This window comes from Sciurus vulgaris (assembly GCF_902686455.1).
Source record: "Sciurus vulgaris genome assembly, chromosome: 5".
NCBI lineage: Eukaryota > Metazoa > Chordata > Mammalia > Rodentia > Sciuridae > Sciurus > Sciurus vulgaris.
In genome coordinates, this window is record NC_136465.1 from 114,340,889 (window position 1) to 114,347,069 (window position 6,181).

Here is a 6,181-nt window from a genome sequence, read left to right on the forward strand (position 1 = left end):
ACTCCCCGGAAATTGTGAGCGTGACATACCACCGGGGAGGCAGGTACTTAAGCTGGGAGGGGCCTAGGCGGGACCCAGCGGCGGCGTCGGGGAGCAGTAGACTGCCCAGTCTTGAAAATCTGTGTCTTTGTATCGGAGGAAAGGGAAAACACTGGGAGGCGTCCCTAGTCCTTCTACCACGAAGGACTTCGCCTGCTCCCTGTAGTCCTCCAGGGGGCCCATGCCTTCCGCACACAGTTCACGGATCCCCAACACAGTGCCTTCTCAGAGGACTCGAGCGCCCTCTTTGACGCGCTGTAGCTTTTAGCATCTTAGCTTTTCGCTCCCGTAGACGTCTTCCTCCTGCGCCTGGCAGGTCCCAGTGGGCACCCTGATAGCCACACTGTGATTGCACAGCTGGAAGAAAAACAGTAGGAAAACTGCTCCGCAAAGAATTCCGTGGAAGTTGGGCGGGATCCGAAAGAACTGGCCCATTGCTATGCAGGGTTAGAAGAGTCCTTGTGATGTCACCATCCCCAAGCCTCTTTCTTCATGTAGAGCCCTAGGGAATTACCTTGGAAGGAAGAAAATGTGCTGCCCTCTGATCTTGGCTTTGCCCTGATTTGCTGGGAACCCTCAGCCTCCAACTCCCTACCTATATACAAAGAGGGCGAGCATCCTCTGTGTGGCAAGGGCCTTCTCTGAGGGGTGATGGGTGCTACGGCATGCTGAAGTGGGGTGAAGGTGGCCCTGAACCATGATCCTTGCTGCTGAAGCCCACTCTTCCACTGTCAAGGTCTCATGGAACCCAGGTTCGTTCGTTTATTTATTTATTTATTTATTTATTTATTTATTTATTTATTTATTATCTGAGATTGAACCTAGGGGTATTTAACCACTGGGCCACATGTCCAGCCCATTTTAAAATTTTTTATTAGAGACTGGATCTCTCTAAGTTTCTTAGTTGGCTGAGGCCAACTTTGAACTTGCAGTCCTCCTGCCTCAGCTTCCCAAGCTGCTGGGATAATAGGCGTGCACCACTGTGCCTAGCTCCTTACCCAGGTTAGGTTCTTAAGGACAGCTCTCTCCACCTTCCCAGACACCATCCTCCCTCAGTCCTGCCTCACATTAGCTTTCAAGGAGGGTTCTCTGCTTCCTTCCTGACATTAAAATCAACAACCCAAGAGATGGCAACGTCGTCTGGCCTAGAAGGCATGCCCTGGGGGTGGACTGGGGGTGCACATCCCAAGTCCATTGTCCCAGGGCTGGAACTGATGCTAGCTATGCAATCATCACTCTGGGTGGGCGACTCTTGGAACGAGCTGCTTCCACCAGGGCCACATTCAGTTTGCTAGAAATAGAGACAGAGGGCTTCTTGACTTTGCATATGATTTGCATAATGTCATAGACACACAGTCTATTTTCAGGCAGTTTTCAGGTTTAAGTGTTGTCACTGCTGCCCTGCGGGGTGTCATGTCTGGATGAGTCTCTTCTCTGTTCTTTCTCACCCACCCACTCTTATTGACCTACATCCCCAACTGCAGGAGCAAATGATGAAGCAGGGGGAGAGTGGGGTTGTCCAGGGAGACACAAGCAGGGCAAGAGACACAGGAATTTCCTTTATCACCACCATCACTAAAAGCAGAGTCTGGTTGCTCAAGGGCAACTGGTAAGCAGAAGATAAGGAACAGGAAGCCAGGTAGTCCATCTCCTTCCCCACTCGTCTATCAGGACAGCCAGTTCCTGTGCTCTCTATTCAATCTTCTGCCGTTTGAAGAAAGATGTCTAGATAGATAAACCTGAAACCACCCAGAAAACTTTGCTTGGCCCACATATCCCTTTGGGGCATTTATTTTCAGCACTTAGATTTGATCTTTGCCTCCTGGGAAATCTGGCCCTTGGTTTGCCACACTCCTGGGAGACAAATCTGAGAGATCAGGATCCTAGTTTGATGATAAAATTTTTTTGTGGTTGTTGTTAGGATTGGAGATCGAACCCAGAGGGTTGGGCATGGTAGGCAAGTGCCCTACCACTGAGCTACATCCCCGGCCCTTTTTTATTTTTTATTTTGAGATAGGGTTTTGTGAATTTTCCCAGGCTGTCCTTCAACTGCAGTCCTGTCTCAGCCGCCCGAGTAACTGAGATTCCAGGTGCATGGCACCATACCTGGTGTGATGGTCAATATTTTTAAAGCAACTGGCACACAGAAAGAGGCCAATCAGTGCTACAGTGACCCTCCTCTCTCTCATCTAAAAGTCTATGTTAAGCACCTGGTTGTTCCAGTCTCAGACATCCAACACAGGCACCAGTCAGTCTCTCAGGGCTCAAAGGCTCATACATCAGAAGGGTCGGTTAGGCTGACTGTCAAGAAATTGTCTGTGACCTTGGTAGGTACTTGGCCTCTCCTTGGAAGGAGAGACATTGGTAGGATTAGAGGCAAAGACAATTCTCCTCACCTTATAGCTTGGGCTGTTTGGTGACCTTTCTTGGTCATAGAGGGTCAGGGCTAGAGTCCCTCTCAGGTTTCCTTCTGCAGACCCTCAGGCCTCAGGGCCTATTTGGTGTGCTCTCTTCCTGTGTACATGGGAGTAGTCATTAGATGGCAGAGCAAAGAGCCTAGGTCCTGGGAATCAAGAGGCCACCCAGCCAGGCTGCCCCATAGCAACACACTACCCAGAATTCCCAGTCTCTGGCCTCCAGTCCCCCTGGACCTGCCTCATCCCCTCAGGCAGGCGTTTCCTGTTGATAAGAAGCTCAGTCACAAACACTGATAAAGAGATGAAAAAAGGAAATTGACAGGCTTGGTATAATGGGCATTTTGTCAGCCTTTTCTACCCCTCTTCCTTTTCTGGGCACCACCTCCCAAACTGCTTCCCAGAACTGAGCAGAAAACATGCCCCCCACCTCCACTCTGGGCCCTATTTTGGAGTTTCCAGGAATTTATCCTGGAGACTTACATAGTCCTCAGAGGCAGAGCCTAGCTCAGCCTGGATTGGGATAGGAGCCTAGAGGCAGGAAGCACTGGGTGCCGAGGCCCCCAGGCCCAGGGAAGAGGGCAGTGGCGCAGGAAGGAAGGGCTGTCGGGCACAGGTTGCCTCTACAGTCTTTCCTCCTCCTTTCCTCTCCCTCCTCCCAGAGGCCTGGATCCAAGACATGGTTAGGTGGTTGGATAGTCTATAATTAGTGGATTTTCCATCATTTTAGTTTCAGGCTTATTAATGGAAAAACTCATTAATTTTGACTACTAATTTGAATCTATGATCCTCTGAGACAAGAAGCAGGACGGATGTTTAGGAAAATAGGTAAAGAAAACAAGTTTTCAAGACATGCCCTACCGCCCTTCTAGGGTTTGTATTTACAAACTCAACTTGGCAAAGGCAGTTTTTCTAAAGCAATCTGCCTGCAGTTAAGATAACCTGCCACCAGGGGGGTGAGGAGGCTTTGCCTGCCACTGGTGCTTCAAGTTGTCATCACTCAGGCAGAAGGTGCTAAAAGATTTTATATTTGATAATTCTTTTTCCTTCCTCCCCAGAGATGCAATCCCTTAATAAAACAGGCAAGCCTAGAGAAGTGGAATAAACTCTTCTAATAAATGGCCAGTGTTTCAAAGAAAACAACAGCTGTACACAACTTGGAGACTTTCTCCTGAACACTTAACTATTTCCAGTATTGACCAGGGCCTTATCCCGGCTTCAGGCCTCCATGCCTCTCATCACATCTTCCCCCAGTGCTGGGGATGGAACCCAGGGGCCCTCTACTACTGAGAGACGGCCCCAGACCTTTTCATTTTTTTATTTTGAGACAGAGTCTCACTAAGTTGTCCAAGCTGTCCTCAAACTTGTAGTTACAGGTGTGTACCATCACACCTGGCTCTCCCATTGCATTTAAAAAATTTTTTTTTGTGGTTGTAGATGGACAGAATGCCTTTATTTTATTTGTTTATTCCGTGCGATGCTAAGGATCAAACCCAGTTCCTCACACGTGCTAGGCAAACACTCGGCACTGAGCTCCACCTCCAGCGCCCAGTGCGTTCTTGATATCTGATGGAAGGAGCAGAGAAGTAAAGAGCAAAAGGTTTTATTTTAGTCAAAATTCCAGCTGGCATTTGTTTTGTTTTGTTTTTCAGTTGATTCAATAAAAGTATTCCCAATTTTATATGAAAGAGTATGTTCATGAAGACCTAAGCCAAAGTTTTCCTTATTTTAGTTTACTTTTTTCCCCCTAGTTTTCAATCTCCTAGCTGGGGATTGAACCCCAGGACTAGTCTAGTGCTCCACCATTGAGCTACATCCTTAGTCCCTAGGTTACTTTTTGAATAAATTATGCATTCACATGATTCAAAAGCAAACATGTGAAAAGGTAGACGGGGAAATGTCTCCTTTCCATCCTTATCGCCCATCTGCCCAGGTTCTCGGATCCCCAAAAAACCCTGCGTCTTTCTTAGTTGTTTATGTTCTGTCTTTCCAAAGTGTTTTGTATATGTATACAAGTGGATTTGGACACAGATTTTTGTCCCTTTTACCCCTTACACAAAAGTAGTATCACTCGCCTGTAATCTCAGTTGCTTGGGCGGCTGAGGCAGAAGGATCACAAGTTCAAACCAGCCTCAGCAACTTAGTGGGGCCCTAAGAAACTATGCAAGACCCTGTCTCAAAATAAAATAAAAAATAAAGTGCTGGGGATATGGCTTTGTGGTTAAGTGCCCCTGGGTTCAATCCCAGTACCCCCCAAAAAAACACTATATTCTATTTTTCTATAGAACATTATTCTGCATTTTATTTAATAACATTTTCACTTATTAATATTTATCTTGGAGATCTTTACATATCAGTATAGAGAGCTTTTGCTCTATTTTTTTTTTTAAACTACTGGGGATTGAACTCAGGGGCACTCGACCACTGAGCCACATCCCCAGCCTTATTTTGTATTTTATTTAGAGACAGGGTTTCACTGAGTTGCTTAGTGCCTCATTTTTGCTGAGGCTGGCTTTGGACTCGAAATCCTCCTGCCTCAGCCTCCCTAGTCACTGAAATTACAGGTGAGTACCGACTAGCCTGGCTGCTTTCTCTATTTTTAACAACAGGATAGTATTCCCGTTTGAATGTACTATTATCAAACCAGTTCCTATATTTGGAAGTTTTAGTTATTTCCTATCTTGGTCATTACGAACCATGCTGCAAGTGAATAAACTTAAGTAGCATCTCTTTATTTCTTTCAAGTATATCTGTATATATATATTTTTAAGTATATAAATAAATATATATATATATTTTTTCAAGTATATCTGTATATATATATTTTTGTAACTCTAAAAAGTGGAATTCCTGGGAATGTGACATGTGGATGTGTGGACATGTGAATTTGGCAAAGTCAATTTTCAAGAAATGCAAAGGAGGACAGGTGCAGTGGCAAATGCCTGTAATCCCAGCAGCTCTGGAGGCTGAGGCAGGAGGATTGTGAGTTCAAGGCCAGCCTCAGCAAAAACAAGACTCCTAAGCAACTCAGTGAGACCCTGTTTCTAAATAAAATACAAAACAGTGCTGGGATGTGGCTCAGTGGTTGATTGCCACAAGTTCAGTCCCTGGTACCCTCCCCCACAAAAAAGAAAGAAAAGCAAAGCAGGAGACTCACCCTGGAAGGTTATGAAAACACAAGTCACAGAATAATATAATAGTAACAGACAAGTGGATAAATAGACAAGTGAAACATAAAAGAAACTCAGAAATAATCCACATACATCTGAGAACTGATATGTGCTAATGTGTGCATCAAAAATTAGTAAAGATGATGGCTAAAAGTTACAGAATTTTTTAGAGGATTATGAAAATGTTCTAAAATTGATTGTAATAATGATTGTACAATTCTGTGAATATAGTGAAAGTCATTGAATTATGCAACTTAAATGGGTGAATTGTATGGGACATGAATTCTATCTCAATAAATCTGCAAAGATGTTAGTGAAGGGGCTGAGATGTTACTTGGTGGTAGAGCACTGCTTATTGCATGTGAGGCCCTGGGTTTGATCCCTAGCAGTGTAGAAAAAAAAAAAAAAAGAATATTAGTGAAGGAAGTCTAGAGTTTTAGACAGTTTTAGGAACATTGGATCCATGTTTGGACATAAATGCAGTTGAGTCTGTACCTTTCATCAAATGCAAAATAGACTCTAAATGGATAAAGGGCCAAAATGTAAAATGCAAGACTC